Source organism: Castor canadensis, chromosome 4 (assembly GCF_047511655.1).
Source record: "Castor canadensis chromosome 4, mCasCan1.hap1v2, whole genome shotgun sequence".
In the NCBI taxonomy this organism is placed as follows: domain Eukaryota; kingdom Metazoa; phylum Chordata; class Mammalia; order Rodentia; family Castoridae; genus Castor; species Castor canadensis.
In genome coordinates this window covers 54,333,681-54,348,443 of record NC_133389.1, presented here as the reverse complement: position 1 = coordinate 54,348,443, position 14,763 = coordinate 54,333,681, and the positions used below count along the sequence as shown (strand labels likewise).

The 14,763-nt window shown below is 40.0% G+C and overlaps 1 long non-coding RNA gene across 1 annotated transcript in view; it reads right to left on the bottom strand.

Annotated features, from left to right (window-relative positions):
- Positions 1-5,477: 5,477 nt before the first annotated feature.
- The window catches only part of LOC141422504 (uncharacterized), a 32,874-nt gene continuing 23,588 nt past the window's right edge, over positions 5,478-14,763 (bottom strand). The window contains exons 2-3 of the long non-coding RNA XR_012447112.1: positions 10,227-10,331; positions 5,478-5,741 (exon numbers count right to left, since the gene is read on the bottom strand). This is a non-coding gene — a long non-coding RNA (uncharacterized lncRNA). The remainder of the gene's footprint in view (positions 5,742-10,226; positions 10,332-14,763) is intronic.

Genomic DNA, 14,763 nt, shown 5'->3' with positions numbered 1-14,763 from the left:
TTCTGGTCATCCTTTTTTTAAAATTCTAGCTTCCATACAAGAAAGGAAACACACAATACTTATCTTTTTGCATCTGATTTATTTCACTTAACATGATGACTTCTACTTCTACCCATTTTCCTGTAAATGACCTGATTTCATTCTTCTTTATGACTGAATAACACTCCATTGCATATATATGCCATATTTTCTTTATCCATTCATCTATTGATGGGCACATAGCTTAGCTAATGTGAATACTGCCACAAAAACATGTTTTCGGGTACTTTATGGTATGCTGAATTGATTCCTTTGGATATATACCCAGGACTGGTATAGCTGGATCAGATGGCCGTTCTATTTTTAGTTTTTTGAGAAGCTTCTATATTGACTTCCATAGTGGTTGCACTAATGTACATCCCCTCAAGCAGTATATAAGGTTTTTCTTCCCCCCACACCCAGCATCCTCACCAGCATTTGTTATATTTTGTTCTTTTGATAATGAACATTCTGGGTGGGGTGAGCTGGAATCTCAATGTCATTTTCATTTTCATTTCCATGATGACTAAATACGTTAAGTATTCATTGGCCATTCATACTTCTTTTGTTCAGATAATGTAAGGTCAGTGGTTTCTAAAACATTTAGAGCAAAGATAAAGCACTGATCATTTCGTTCTCCTCTCTCTCTCTCTCTCTCTCTCTCTCTCTCTCTCTCTCACTCACTCTTTTGAGATAAGTTCTCACTATGCAGCCCAGGATCCAGGATTACCTGAAACTCACGATTCTCCTGCCTCCACTTCCCAAGTGATTGGATTACAAGCATACATCACCACATCTGGCTCCCAGCGCTATCCCTTTAATTTTAAAGTTTTCATTCTGTATCTTGAAATTCTAGGAATGAAAATCACTTCTGACATTAGATATGACATGGTTCCCAAATATACCATATTATGAAATTAAGAAATTGAAATCAAATTAAATGGCTTTCAGGATCTCCTACACGTTATCACTTTGTAACAGCTTAAAATCAGGTAATCACTCACGGTAAGGAAAGACCCTAGAGACCCCCTGGTCATCTCTTTTGTGTTACAGCTGAGAAGTTGCCTCACCCAGCCACCTGCTGTCTTCTTACTCAGAAGCATGATGGAGATCAGCCCACCAGAAGCCCCTCAAACCACAGGTTCTTCGCTTACTAATCTTCCTAAAAATCTGAATTTCATCCTTACAGTTTCTTTCCCATTTTTCCAAAAGTCTTTAGACAAATTGACAAATAGTTTATGGGCTAAACAAAGTATAGCACCAACAAAAGCTTTCAGGATATTCTGTTGCCAGATCCATAACATATAAAAAACCACCTGTGCTTGGGCCAACCCACTTGTCCCTGGGCACAAGTAGCACTGACCAAAATTCTCTCTGAAATTTTCCCAGCGGAGGACCGCAGCTTTCACAATGCTGCACTGCCACCTCGTGGCTACTTTGAAGGACTTGTGCTCACAGCCAAAACCACAGCTCCTTGGCTTTTTTGGATTGACAATTTTATTCTAAAGCATCGGAACCAAGATATGAAGTCCTGAAATGACTTCTACCTTCCTACAGGAAATCCTCTGATTCAGATTCAATCCACCTAGCAAATGGAATCAACAAGTATAAAGCCACCTGGGACCAGAAACAATTTATATTGTTGAGCAGAGATCTCAATCATCTGTTTTATTTCAAATGTACATCTCAATTATTTAAACTGCACTGGTTCTTTTTCCAGTTGCTGCCTATATAAAAAGAACACAAACTGAAATTTACCAATTTCAATTGCACCATTTTCCAAAAAATGCCTCACCGTGAGACAGAAAAGAGAACACAAAAATGATCTGGGAAAAGACATTTGACCATTCTGTATGTATGTACCAATGTTGACATAAAAAAATCACTTGATTATCTCTGAATACAGTTAGGACAGGAAAAAATCAGATTATTTTTTCCTGGTCCACTTTGCTGTTCGTGGTATGGTGATCTTGAACTTCTAGTGTTTTTTCTTATGCTGTCTTTACTGGGATGTAAGGCAAAATGGCATGTTAAGAAAGAAAATCTCCTAATCCATAAGGACTGATTGATGAGATCAGTTAAACTCCTGGGCTGTGCACCAGTTCCCCTCCACATAAAAGAAGGTTGCCATGGACACACAGAAAGTTCCCCACTAAAAAAATACAGAAAGGGAGCTGGGTGTGGTGGCTCACACCTTTAATCTCAGCTACTCTGAAGGTGGAGCTCGAGAGGATCAAGGTTCAAGACTAGTCCAGGCAAAAAGTTAAGAAGACTCCTTCTCAAGAAATGAGTCAGGTGTGGTGGTACTCACAGGTAGGCGGATCAAGATCCAAGTTTTACCTGAAAAATGACTAAAGCAGGAAGGGCTGAGGGTAGGGCTCAAGTGGTAGAGTGCTGAATTCAAACACAAGGCCCTGAATTCAAACTCCATACCACCCACTCCCTCAAAAAAAGGAGAAAAAAGAAGAAAGACAAGAAAGGGAACTTGTAATAATGTTTTACTTAATTAAGAGTGAATTTGGTCATTTCAGACAAAAATTATGCAACTATTTAAGTTAGTACCTTATTAGTAGAACTCATTAGTAAGAAAGAAACCCAATGAGTCATGCCTAGGTTTAAAAGAACAAAACCCGTGGGTGCAAGCAACCCTGCTTCAGTCTGAGTCCACTTTCCGGGTGCATGTGACCCTCATAGACAATTGCCAACAGTTCCTTGATTGTGCTGAGATGCCTGGTGTGGGAAGTCACTGTAAGTTTTCATAAACTGGAAGATCATAAAGTCGGATGAGAATTCTACAAAAAGAGAAATTCCAGGAAACTCCTTAGCACATCGTGGGCTACTCGTTCTTTCTGCATTTCATGAAGGAAGGAAGTGTGGGCAGTTTCTTTCATAGTAAGCTTTCCGGGTCTGCTCATTCTAATTCTACCTAGAAATTGGGAGGTGACATCTTGGCTATTGTGAGTCATACTGCAATGACCATGGAAGAGCAGACATCTCTTTGACACACTGATTTCAATTTCTTTGACTGCAAACCCACTAGTGGGATTTCTGGATCATGTTATAATTCTGGTTTTTTGTCTTAAACAGAACCTCCATGTCTTTTCTACATGGCTGCTATAACTTACAATACCAACATTTTATCCTGCCTTGAATATTACACAATGTATACATGTACCAAAACATCACACAGTTCTCCACAAATATGTACAACTTTTTGTCAATTAAAATGAAGTAAGGGGCAGCTCAGTGATAGACTTGCCTAGCATGCATGAGGCCCTGGCTTCCATCCCTAGCACAAGAAAGAGAGGAAAGGAGGGGGGGGAGGGAGAAGAGGAAAGGAGAAAGAAAGGAAACAGAAATCTGAAGAAAAGAGAAAAAAATTAAATGGCCAGACAAAAGTTAAGTACATTCACAGCTGGGATACATGGAGAAACTCTTTTGAACATTGATTGACTTTGGAATTAAAAATGAAAGACAGGACTGTAAAATAGGTACAGTGAGGGGGTACTTGTGGGAGAAGGAGGGTGAATGGAGTAGATGAAAGTGAGGAAATATGGTTGATGGGCTTCATATACATACATGAAAGAGAATGATGAAACCTTTTGCAATTACTTTAAGTAGGAGGTGGAGAGATAGTGGGGGCACTCTAAACAATATACGATGTAGGCCTATTCAGAATTGTCACAATGAATTCCCCCCTGTACAAGGATTCAAATTTTAAAAAAATTAAATGGTCAGAAATACAAAGTGTAAGGGGACATGGTTGAAGGGGTAAAGTGCTTGCCTAACAAGCACAAGGCCCTTAGTTCAAAGGTACTGCCAAAAAAAGTAAAGAAAAGAAATACAAAGTGTAGCCTGAATTATAAATGTCACATAATGATCAGTCAGGCAAAAAATGGAGAAAAAAAATTATAAAGAAGTTGTCAGTGCAGTGGTTTCCAATATGAATGTGAACGATCAGTTCTAGAAACAATTTCGGTTCTTGTACAGGCTGTAAAGAAACGAAGCAGATGAGGGCATCTCAAATCAGAAAAGCCAAAACAGGAAGGCGATCGCTGATCTCCCTCTTCTACTTTCTAGGCCACAGAATCAACAGATAAGTCCGACCTATTGGGAATTAGCAAAGAAGGGTGCATTTCGTTGGTAGCATCAGAGTGAGACATTTGCTTCAGCTTCCTTTGGAGGAAAAGGGCAAGGACATTTAGTACCTGAAAAGAATTCAAAAATGGCCTCTTTTGGAAATTTTTCCCAAGCTTGTTTATAGAAAAAAAATGGAATTACAATAAAGGCAAGGAACCCCCTTGGACAGAATAAAGCACTAATTTCAGAATACAAAAACAGCCTCCATGCTATAACAAGTGTGCCCAAATATTATCATTTTCAGGGCTAATCATTCTTTGTCATTCTTTTCTCAATAATGACAGGTTTTTTTAATATTCATTTTGCATTCAGGCAGAATTCAATATGAGCGCTTTCATTCCAGATTTTTTTTAATGCCTGTGAGCATTGTTACTTGGCCTTCATTTTCCCTAGCGCCATAATGAAGTGCCAGATTTCCTTTTGTTAGGCTAAAATAAACTGTTGAAAGGTAAGAAGAGAGGGCCAGGAAGGGGAGACCACCAAGCATGTGTCCAGAGCACATTTATTCTAATGCTTTTGCTGTCAAGTCTTGCCATCTGTGCTCTTATTATCGCTGGGAAGGAACAGCAACCTCCAGGTCAAGCAGCCGAATCTTCAGATGTTAGATCGGCCTGGGGTCTTCTTTTATATAGAAAGCCAGCGATCTGGGTTGCTAAGGATACGTTTTCACCACAAATGTGAGGTTGAGAGACCTTACAAAAGGTAACGGACACTGAATAGTATTTTGCCATGAGGCTGCTTAGTTCATGTTGGTTTTCTTACACCTGAGTGCTGTTTTAAAACGCATTACATTTTTAAATGGTATCCAAAGCCCAGATTGCTGAAAAATAATTCCAAGAATTTAAGAAATTAGTCTTAATAAAAAATCAAATTCTGCAGCCTCACCTATAAAACTACAATTGCTACAGCTAGTGCTAGAATTTTCAGAATTTGTACACAGTTCCAAACCAGGAAGAAACGGAGGTAGAGCTCAGCAGACTTCCTGCCTGTTAGAAAAGCCACAATTCGCTACATATCTACCAACCTTAGCCTCATTTCCTACTAACTATGGAGGTCTCAGGGACAGTTTCACACAAAATGAAAGTCGGAAGAGGGGCAACAATAACTATGATACTAACTGTCTTCCTATATATTATGTGGACTTTGTTTCTTGAACTGTAAATTAAGAGATTGAATTTAGAAAAGCCTAAAATGTCAAAATGAAACAGTAACAAGTTACAATGAGTCCCTCCCAAGCCCCGATCTGAGAGACATCAGCATGAACGACAATGGGCCTGAGAAAAGTCAATGAGAAATCCCATAACTCATGAGGTTTCTTTTTTTTAATTAAATAAAAAAATTCAAGAAACACATAAACACCATGTCACTGGTACAAAATAGGATAAAATAATTCTTCAAAGTGTGAGAGTTACAGAAAAGAATGCTTAGAAGTGGAGTCATTGGATCTTTGTAAATTGGGGTTCAGAAGATGAAGAGTCATTCCTCAGGGTGGGGGCAGGCAGGCCAGGAACACGGACCAGACACCCTCTTTTTCTATTTCATATAAGTCTCAAGGGGTCAAGACATCTCTCTCCATGTAGCCTCTGTGGGGATACAAACACATTTGCTTTGGTTAGAAGAACCCTCCCCTACTCACACTCCTGCTTGAGTTTTTTTTTTTGTTTTTTTTTTTTAAAGAGGTAGGGTCTCACCAGGTTGCCCAGGCTGGCCACAAAGTCTTGGGCTCACATGACCCTCCTGCCTCAGCTTCCCAAGTACCTGGGACTACAGGCCTGCACACCTGTCTCTGCTCCACAACAGCACTTTCAACAAAAACTGAGTCACGTTAAAAAATCAGAAGGAGCCGAGCACCAGTTGCTCACACTGGTAATCCTAGCTACTCAGGAGGATCAAGGTTGGAGAAACCCTATCTCCAAAAAATCCATCATAAAAAAAGGGCTGGTGGAGTAGCTCAGGAGGTAAGAGTGCCTGCCTAGCAAGCATGAGGCCCTGATTTCAAACCCAGTGCTGCAAAAAAAAAAAAAAAAAACAGAAGGTCCCTTGCAAAACAAAGCCCAGTTTCTATAAAAATGAGATAACAATAGCAGTGAGCAGCAATGTGACAGTCACTATGAACTAAAACTCTAACTTAGTTTTCAAAAATTGTCAAAGAAGTCATTACTCCTGGAAGTATTCTCATAGATTGCTTCATTGAGGTGAAACCTATTCAAACAGGTTGAACATGTTTTCCTTTCCTGTAAAGTTTATTAATTTTATTTTTCATAAAAGCCAGGGATTTGTGGGTTTTCTATGATATAGCTATGTTATTGACATTAGTTCTATTCATAGATACTTATTAGAATAAAGATGTAACATTTATTACTTCGTAGGCACCATAGGTATATGTCATCTAAACTAGTTTGTAAGTGCTGGACAGCACTAATTCATATGCTGTTATATTGGGATATCATCTTTGCTTTTGAGGGGGTTGGAGGGTTTGTGTGTTTTTTGTTGGGTTTTTGTTTTGTTCGTTGGGGTTTTTGTTTGTTTGTTTGCTGTTATTTGGTTTGGTTTTTTTGAGACAGAGTCTACACTATGTAGCCTGGGCTAATCTCAAAGTCCTGGGCTCATGTAATCCTCCAGCCTCTGCATCCCAGGTACTGGGATTATAAGCGTGTGCCACCACAACTAATGAGAAATAATATTTATAACCATCATTTTTCATTTCCAGTTAGTTTATTTATAAATTCTCAGAAGCATGAAACCAAGTCATTTCCCCAGTCACTAAAAATTTCCTGAGATTTTTTTTTCTAGATTTCTACTTTCAACCAAACAAAAATGTGCTTCCTCTTTAATAAACCATCTAGGCAAACAAAGGAAACTTGGCATTTAGCCTGATCTCTGTCTAAAGGGAGAGTACTCCAAATTATAAACATGAAAGTGTTCTCACCTAACACATCCTCACTATCACCGTACTATTTATAATGTTAGACTTCACTTTAGAAACTCATCCTCATTAAGTTAACATATGAGAAAATGAATCACCAAAAAAGTTAATACCATTTATCAGTAATGATATTACAAATAAATTGAATACTCCCTGGGCCTCAAGTATATCAACCTCACACACTTAAAAGCAGCAAATCTTTCTTCTTTTAGTCCAGGCTCAAATTTGAAATAATATCAAGTAATATCTCAAAGGATAACTTTTGCCCAAAAGTGCTTCCCCAAAAGAATATGGAAATTACTTTTCCCATTAAAAATTCTGTGAATTATAGCCAGGTACCCATGGCTTATGCCTGTAATCCTAGCTACTCAGGAGGCAGAGATCAGGAGGATTGAGGTTTGAAGCCAGCCTGGGAAACATAGTTCGCAAGACCCTATCTTGAAAAAACCCAATGCAAAAAAGGGCTGATGGAATGGTTCAAGTGGCCTAGCAAGCATGAGGCCCTGAGTTCAAACTCCAGTGCTGCCAAAAAAAAATGTAAATTAACACACAAGGTGTGAGACAACTGCACACCCATGATTATAGCAGCACTATTCACAATACCCAAGGTATGGAAGCAGCCTAGGCACCCAACAACTGATAACTGAACAAAGAAAATGTGGTGCATATATACAATGGAGTATTATTCAGCAATAAAGAGAAATGAAATTATATTGTTTGCAGGCAATGTTGAGCTAGATAGGCTCAGAAAGCCAAATATCACATGTTCACACTCATATGATGATGATGGCAGTGGTGATGATGATCATGATGATTATGATAGGACATGAGTGTAAAGGGGCAGGAATCAGCAGGAGAGGGAGGGAGAAAGGAGAGGGTACTGGGGGATGAAGAGAATTGAAGTTTGGCACAATGAAATCCACAGAGTACTATTAAAAAGGAAGGGAGACTAAGGAATGTAAGAGAAGGAAAGAGCTTGATCAAAGTACACATCTACGGAATTATCAGAATGAAACTCCCTTAATGTTATTAGTCTATGCTAATATTTTAAGTAAATAAAACTAGGCTTATAGAAAAAAAAGTTACTGGGCTGCTCCTGACGAAGAGACTCAGAACGGAGAGAGATTTACCCACTGGCCTCACAGAGCAAACTGCCATGTTGAGAAAGGGACACAAGGCAGCCTCTAAAGATGTGAACTTGGTTGACCAGCAGCAAGAGAGCAGGAACCTCTATCATCCAACCGTCAGGAACTGAATTCTACCAATAACCAATGAAGCTTTGCTGAAGAATCCAAGCTCCAGGTGAGATCATGCAGTAGGCTGGGACCTTGGGAGACCTGGAGCCCAAGACCTAACAAAAACATGCCTGACCCATGCAAACGATTTCTCCACTTCTGAAAGTGATCTCTCTTCATTCACTTAGATCCTCTTCAATGTTTTCAATAAAGTTTGCATTTGATTTTGTAGCCTAACTCTGAATGTAACTGGTTTTAATATTTATGATTAGTTCTTTACACCTTAATATCTCTCTCTCTCTCTCTCTCTCTCTCTCTCTCTCTCTCTCTCTCTCTTTCTCGGGTCCAGCATTTGAACTTCGGGCAAAGCATGCACTCTACCCCTTGAGCCACACCTCCAGTCCATTTTGCTCTGGCTGTTTTGGAGCTAGGAGTCATACTTTTCCCAGGCCAGTCCAGACCAGGATTCTCTATTTTGTTTCCCACTGCCATAACAGACACACACCAACATGCTCAGCTTTTTTCTGTGTCTCACAAACTTCATTTGTTTATTTGTTTGTTTATTTTTGCCAGGGCTGGCTGAGAACCATGATCATTCCAGTCTCAGCCTCCTGCATAGGCTGTAATGACAGGCACATGCCACCATGTTTAGCTATTGGTTGAGATAGGATCTCACTGATTTTTTTTTTTTAATCAGGGCTGGCCTCAAACTGCAATCCTCCCAATCTTGACCTCACACGCAGTTAGGATTAAAGGTTTAAACTATGTGCCTGACTACATCTTTTATCTTCTGAAACAAACAATTTAACCAACCATAAAAGTCTCTAATTGTACTCTTCTCTACAAGTGTTGTCGGCATTGATCTGATTTCTTCTGCCATTCAGAGAGGTCCAACCCTATATTTTGTTCTGTTTAGGCAACTTGTGTTTTTATCTGCATGGGCTCTTGCAGTATTTCTTCTGTATCCTGTTGAAAGGGTAATCACTTTGAAACAATGGTCAGGACATACTTCATTGCTGTTCAGGGGAGTATACAGATCTCAGAACCAAATAACAGAAGTAGTTCCTGTCCCTATAATTTTAGGCTGTGATGGATCTCAGGTTCTGGTTCTTTGAAAGGGTACACTATTACCAAGGGACCAGGTAAGAGTTCCTTTGAACATGAAGCTTCAATTGCCATTGGGAATTTTGCATGCTAAATCAGAAAGCAGAGTGGAGTCACTGTACTGGTGAGAGTAATGGACCCTGATTATCATAAGGAAATAGGATTGCTGCTACATCATCCTGTGTAAGTCCTAAACAGGACCTAAGGACTCAGGCTCCTCACAGAACACGGTCTGGGTTTCCCACTGGGAAAACCACGTAGACTAGCAGAATGGTCAGCCAAGGAAGAGGAGAAACTAGAATGGATGAATCAAATGCCAAGTGTCCACTGCAGTTTATGCCAACTGCAGCAGAGGAAGCTGTAGCATGAGCATCTGCTATCCTGTGATAAGTGAATTTTTAGAAATTTTGGCTGGCCAACCTAGAGGAATTGGCAACGTGATGTCATAGAGCCAATTGTGGAGCATGAATGGATCCAAGTGGTGAACAACGGCAGCACCCGAATCTCCTGTCTCAATACCGCAGCGTGGGCCAGCCTGACTTTCAACTGTGAACCTCCATTCTGCCCCATTGCAGGACAAAAGTGCCCCAGAAATAACACCCCAGGGGCAACCTTCCGCCAATGACATAGAGGAGATAGTATACACAAACATGCCCATTTCCCTGCCTTCAAGTGAGGTAAGTCTGAGCTTCCTGTTCTATGTGGTCTCCTAGTTTCTGGTCAGGATGAAGCACATTCATTGACTCTTTTCCTTCCCTGCCTCTCATCCCCATGCTCCACCAGAGTTTTTTAGAGTTACTTACCATGTACTCTCAAAGCCTCAGCCCAGTTCCTCTTCTAGGGTTGAAGCAGGTTTTCCATGGAGCCCCTCACTTGCTTGAGCCCCTTCCATGACCTTAGGAAAGGCTCTAGAAATGTATTCAAACAGTGTATCAGTCAGATCTTTTGTCACTGTGGCAAATCCTTAAGAGAAAAAAGACTAAAGGGAGAAGCATTGATTCTGGCTCACACTTTTAGAGGTTTCAGTCCATGCCATTGCCATGGGCCTGACGCAAGGCTGAGCATCATGGCAGAGCATGCAGCAGGGCAAAGCAGCTCACCTCATGATGGACAAGAAGCAGAGAGAAAGAGGGACTTGCAAAAAGAATTAGAGGCATAGCTCAAGAAGTAGAGTGACTACCTAACAAGCACAAGGATCTGAGTTCAAACCGCAGAGAGAGAGAGAGAGTTGGGATGGAATTCTAAGTGGAAAGGCTCTACTTCAGCAGTCCCATTGACCATTAAAGGGTCCTCTTTGCCTCAAAGCCCCTGGGTTTTCAGGTCATTTTTGTCCTAGAGAGTTTATCAGAATGGCTTAGTAGCCCAATGTGTCAGCTCTTTGGTGTGGAAATAAATCAAACTGCTCTCTTATAGGCTGACACGTGCTCTATAAATGCAAACCTTTTGGCAGAGTTCTCTGTTCAAGGAGAGTCAATGCCCCCAGTGGCAATGGGGGAGGGGCAATATTTGATTGTGCCTGGGTCTCAGAACTGTCAGAACATTTAACATCCCTGGCCCCAAAATACTAAAGGTCAGCTGGACCTCCCCCATTCATTAGAAGAACCAAAAATGGCACCGTATAGCTCCAAATGTCCTTCAGAAGGGTGGTTCCCACACCTTATAGAAAATTGCAGGCTGTAATCATTCAGTATTGTTCCCTTTCTTAGCTATTGTCTAAGAAAATGGTAAGCCAAACAATTTCATGATATTCATCTTTCTACTTATTATTATCACCTCATTTATGTAGTAATAGTCTTAGATATTTAACTAGATAACATTGCAATTAGTGCAGTGCTAAGCAAATTATAAACATTCACATATCATGTGCTCATAGTCTAATCCCCTTGTTGTGTTTGCCCTTGATCTAATGTCCACATATGAGGGAGAACATACGATTTTTGGTCTCTTGGGCCAGGCTAACCTCACTCAGAATGATGTTCTCCAATTCCATCCATTTACCAGTGAATGATAACATTTCGTTCTTCTTCATGGCTGCATAAAATTCCATTGTGTATAGATACCACATTTTCTTAATCCATTCGTCAGTAGTGGGGCATCTTGGCTGTTTCCATAACTTGGCTATTGTGAATAGTGCCGCAATAAACATGGGTGTGCAGGTCACATGATAAAAGCGAGAGCACACAAGGGAGGGGTGAGGATAGGTAAGACACCTAAAAAACTAGCTAGCATTTGTTGCCCTTAACGCAGAGAAACTAAAGCAGATACCTTAAAAGCAACTGAGGCCAATAGGAAAAGCGGACCAGGAACTAGAGAAAAGGTGAGATCAAAAAGAATTAACCTAGAAGGTAACACACATGTACAGGAAATCAGTGTGAGTCAACTCCCTGTATAGCTATCCTTATCTCAACCAGCAAAAACCCTTGTTCCTTCCTATAATTGCTTGTACTCTCTCTACAACAAAATTAGAAATAAGGGCAAAATAGTTTCTGCTGGGTGTTGAGGGGGGAGAGGGAGGGGGCGGAGTGGGTGGTAAGGGAGGGGGTGGGGGCAGGGGGGAGAAATGAACCAAGCCTTGTATGCACATATGAATAATAAAAGAAAAAGGAAAAAAATAATAAAAAATAAACATTCACATAGCTGCAATTTTTTTGTTAATGTGTACCATTATTAGCTATATTTGATTATTAAATATTAGTTAAAATGAAAGCCAAAAGAAGCAATATTTTATAACATTTTGAATTTTAATTTCACCTAAGTAGGATTAGGTTTACCTACTGCAACCCCTGCATTATCACTCAGATCCCCAAGAATCAACTTTCTTATCTATGAAGTGGGGGTATTGGTATTGGCACTGTGTGATTGTTACAAAGCTTATCTGAGACTGTGTTTGTGAATGATAGTATCTAAACAGATACTTTTTCCTAGCTTATTTTAGCAGGTTTTGGGAAAAAAACAAAACAGGGTAGAAAAGGGGCAAAAAAACTCAGATAGCTCCAAAACTGTCTATGAAATCTGGTTCCAAGTTCCTCAAGCATTAATTTACATTCTAGTCACCTGGGAAGCTCATTAAATGGAAGAAAACTTGTAGACAGTTTTGAAAAAATTTATCAAACTAACAAAATTACATTTCATGTTGGGTGGCAAAATTACTCATGAAATTGGAAAGGTGCCTACTTTTTCCTAACATTTTTATTACCATCATTTTACTATTGGAATTAAGAGTGGTCAGATATCATCTTTGAAAAGCAGCAACACGGAGGGGCAGGATATACAGTAGAAAAATGGTTGTTTTTTACTTCCCTTAAAATATCTACCCAAAAAATAAAATAAGTGAAGAATCACACTGTTAAATTGCAGATTTCTTTTAAAAGGAAAGTCTTTCAAAAGGTCTACATCCTAATGTACAGTGTTACTCGCTCATGACGGTAGATCACTTGGCCAGGTGTTTCTGTTTGGTTCCGGAAAGTATTTCCAGAAAAATGGCCCACAGGAAAGCAATCTCTCCACAACAGGTGTCCTGTGCTGATCCCAGTGCCCACATTTTCTAAAATAATTAAGCCAGCTAGCAAGAGTTTAAGAGGTTGTCACACTTGTTCCAGAGATCTGAGGATTCTTGATGCATAGCAATTAAAGTCATGCACATGGGACAATCGGACTGATCAGAAGTAAGGGCTCAGAGAAATAACAGCTTCCTCTGCTGAAAGAGCGGATAAAGAAATCCGTAGGGCTCCCTCGTACCACCAGGAAAAAAAAAAACAAAAGCTTCTATAAATGGAGAGCTAGTAGTGTGGCTCAAGCAGTAAGAGTAACTGCCTAGCAAGTTATAAGGCTCTGAGTTCAAATTCCAGTTTGGTTTGGTTTGGTTTTCTAAAATTGTTCCTATGTAAACATATAGTAAGGCCCAAGAGGAAGTTCAGAAGGTCAGATCTTCACGTTTGCTTCCCCTCCTGTCATATTCCAAAGGAGGAAGTTCCCAAGTAAGAAATGAATTCCCAATAGCCCTTAGCACCAGAAAGAAACAAATCTTGGCATTGTCCAGGGAGCTTGAAGGGATCTACCCCACAGTGACTGCCTCATTGTTACCATGAGGATTGGAGGCCTTGGTCTCACCTGGACTGGTGGGCAACCTGTAAAAATGGAGAGGGGAAAGGAACAATGAATCAGGCAGAAGCAGATGGCGCTAGGACTGTGAAGTGGAATGAGGTGAGAGCTGGGTCACACACAAAGGGAAACCTAAGGAGGAATTACTTTAAGGAAAATAAAAGCATGTCAACAAAATTTCATAAGTCCTATAGAATTCCCACTTAAATTTTTTATTCAGTAAAAATTTTGTATGCAAGTAAAAATTAGCAAGAGAGCATTCACTGGGAAATTTGACTGGGGTCACATGACCAAGGAAACTGTTACTACACAGTTTTTTGGTGAAGATGCTCATTAAAAGCCATTTTCTGATAGGGGAAAATGTAAGTATTCAAGACGTCTTTAGTTGAGTCTTGAGGTAGAAACTGCCCCTTCACACAAGGGGAAGCATAGGAAGAAACAGCTTTCCCGAGGCTTTGTAGACTCTGGATTTGTAATCGAATTTTGATTATCAAAAGATAGCTGGGAGTTTTGTCTTTTTGTGAAGTGGGTCCAAACAATAGCAAATGATTGCACAGCCAAGGGACAGAGTGGTGTGAAATGGAATTGCAGCCGTGGGCTAGAGGAGGCTGCATGCCACCATAGAAGTCATAGAAAGAACTGTGATTTTCATAATGCAAGGCAGTGGGGAAAGGATAAGGAGAGTAATAGGGGTTAGGCTGGTTAAAACACAATATAACAGGTAAAATATCAAGGCAAACCCCCACTGAACAATGAACAAACAATGAAGGGCAGGAAGGTGAAACAGGTCATGCCAAGGGGAGGGTAAATGAAGAGGGTGAAGGAGGTGAATATGGTGGAGGTACTTTCCACATGAGTGTGAATATGGAACATTGAAATCATTTTCAAGAAGGGATTGAGGGGGAAAAAAAAGGGATTGGGGGACTTGCACACCCATGTTTATTGCAGCACTATTCACAAAAGCCAAGTTTTGCAAACAGCCCAGATGCCCCATGACTGGTGAACGGATTAAGGAAATGTGATACATCTATACAATGGAGTTTTATTCAGCCATAAAGAAGAATGAAATTGTGTTGTTTTCAGGTAAATGGATGGAACTAGAGAACTTCATGTGAAGCAAAGTAAGCCAGACTCAAAAGGTCAAAGGTCATGTTTTCCCTCATAAGTGGATGTTAGACCTATAAGTTAAATATATATATACATATATGATTATATATATATATATACACACACACACAT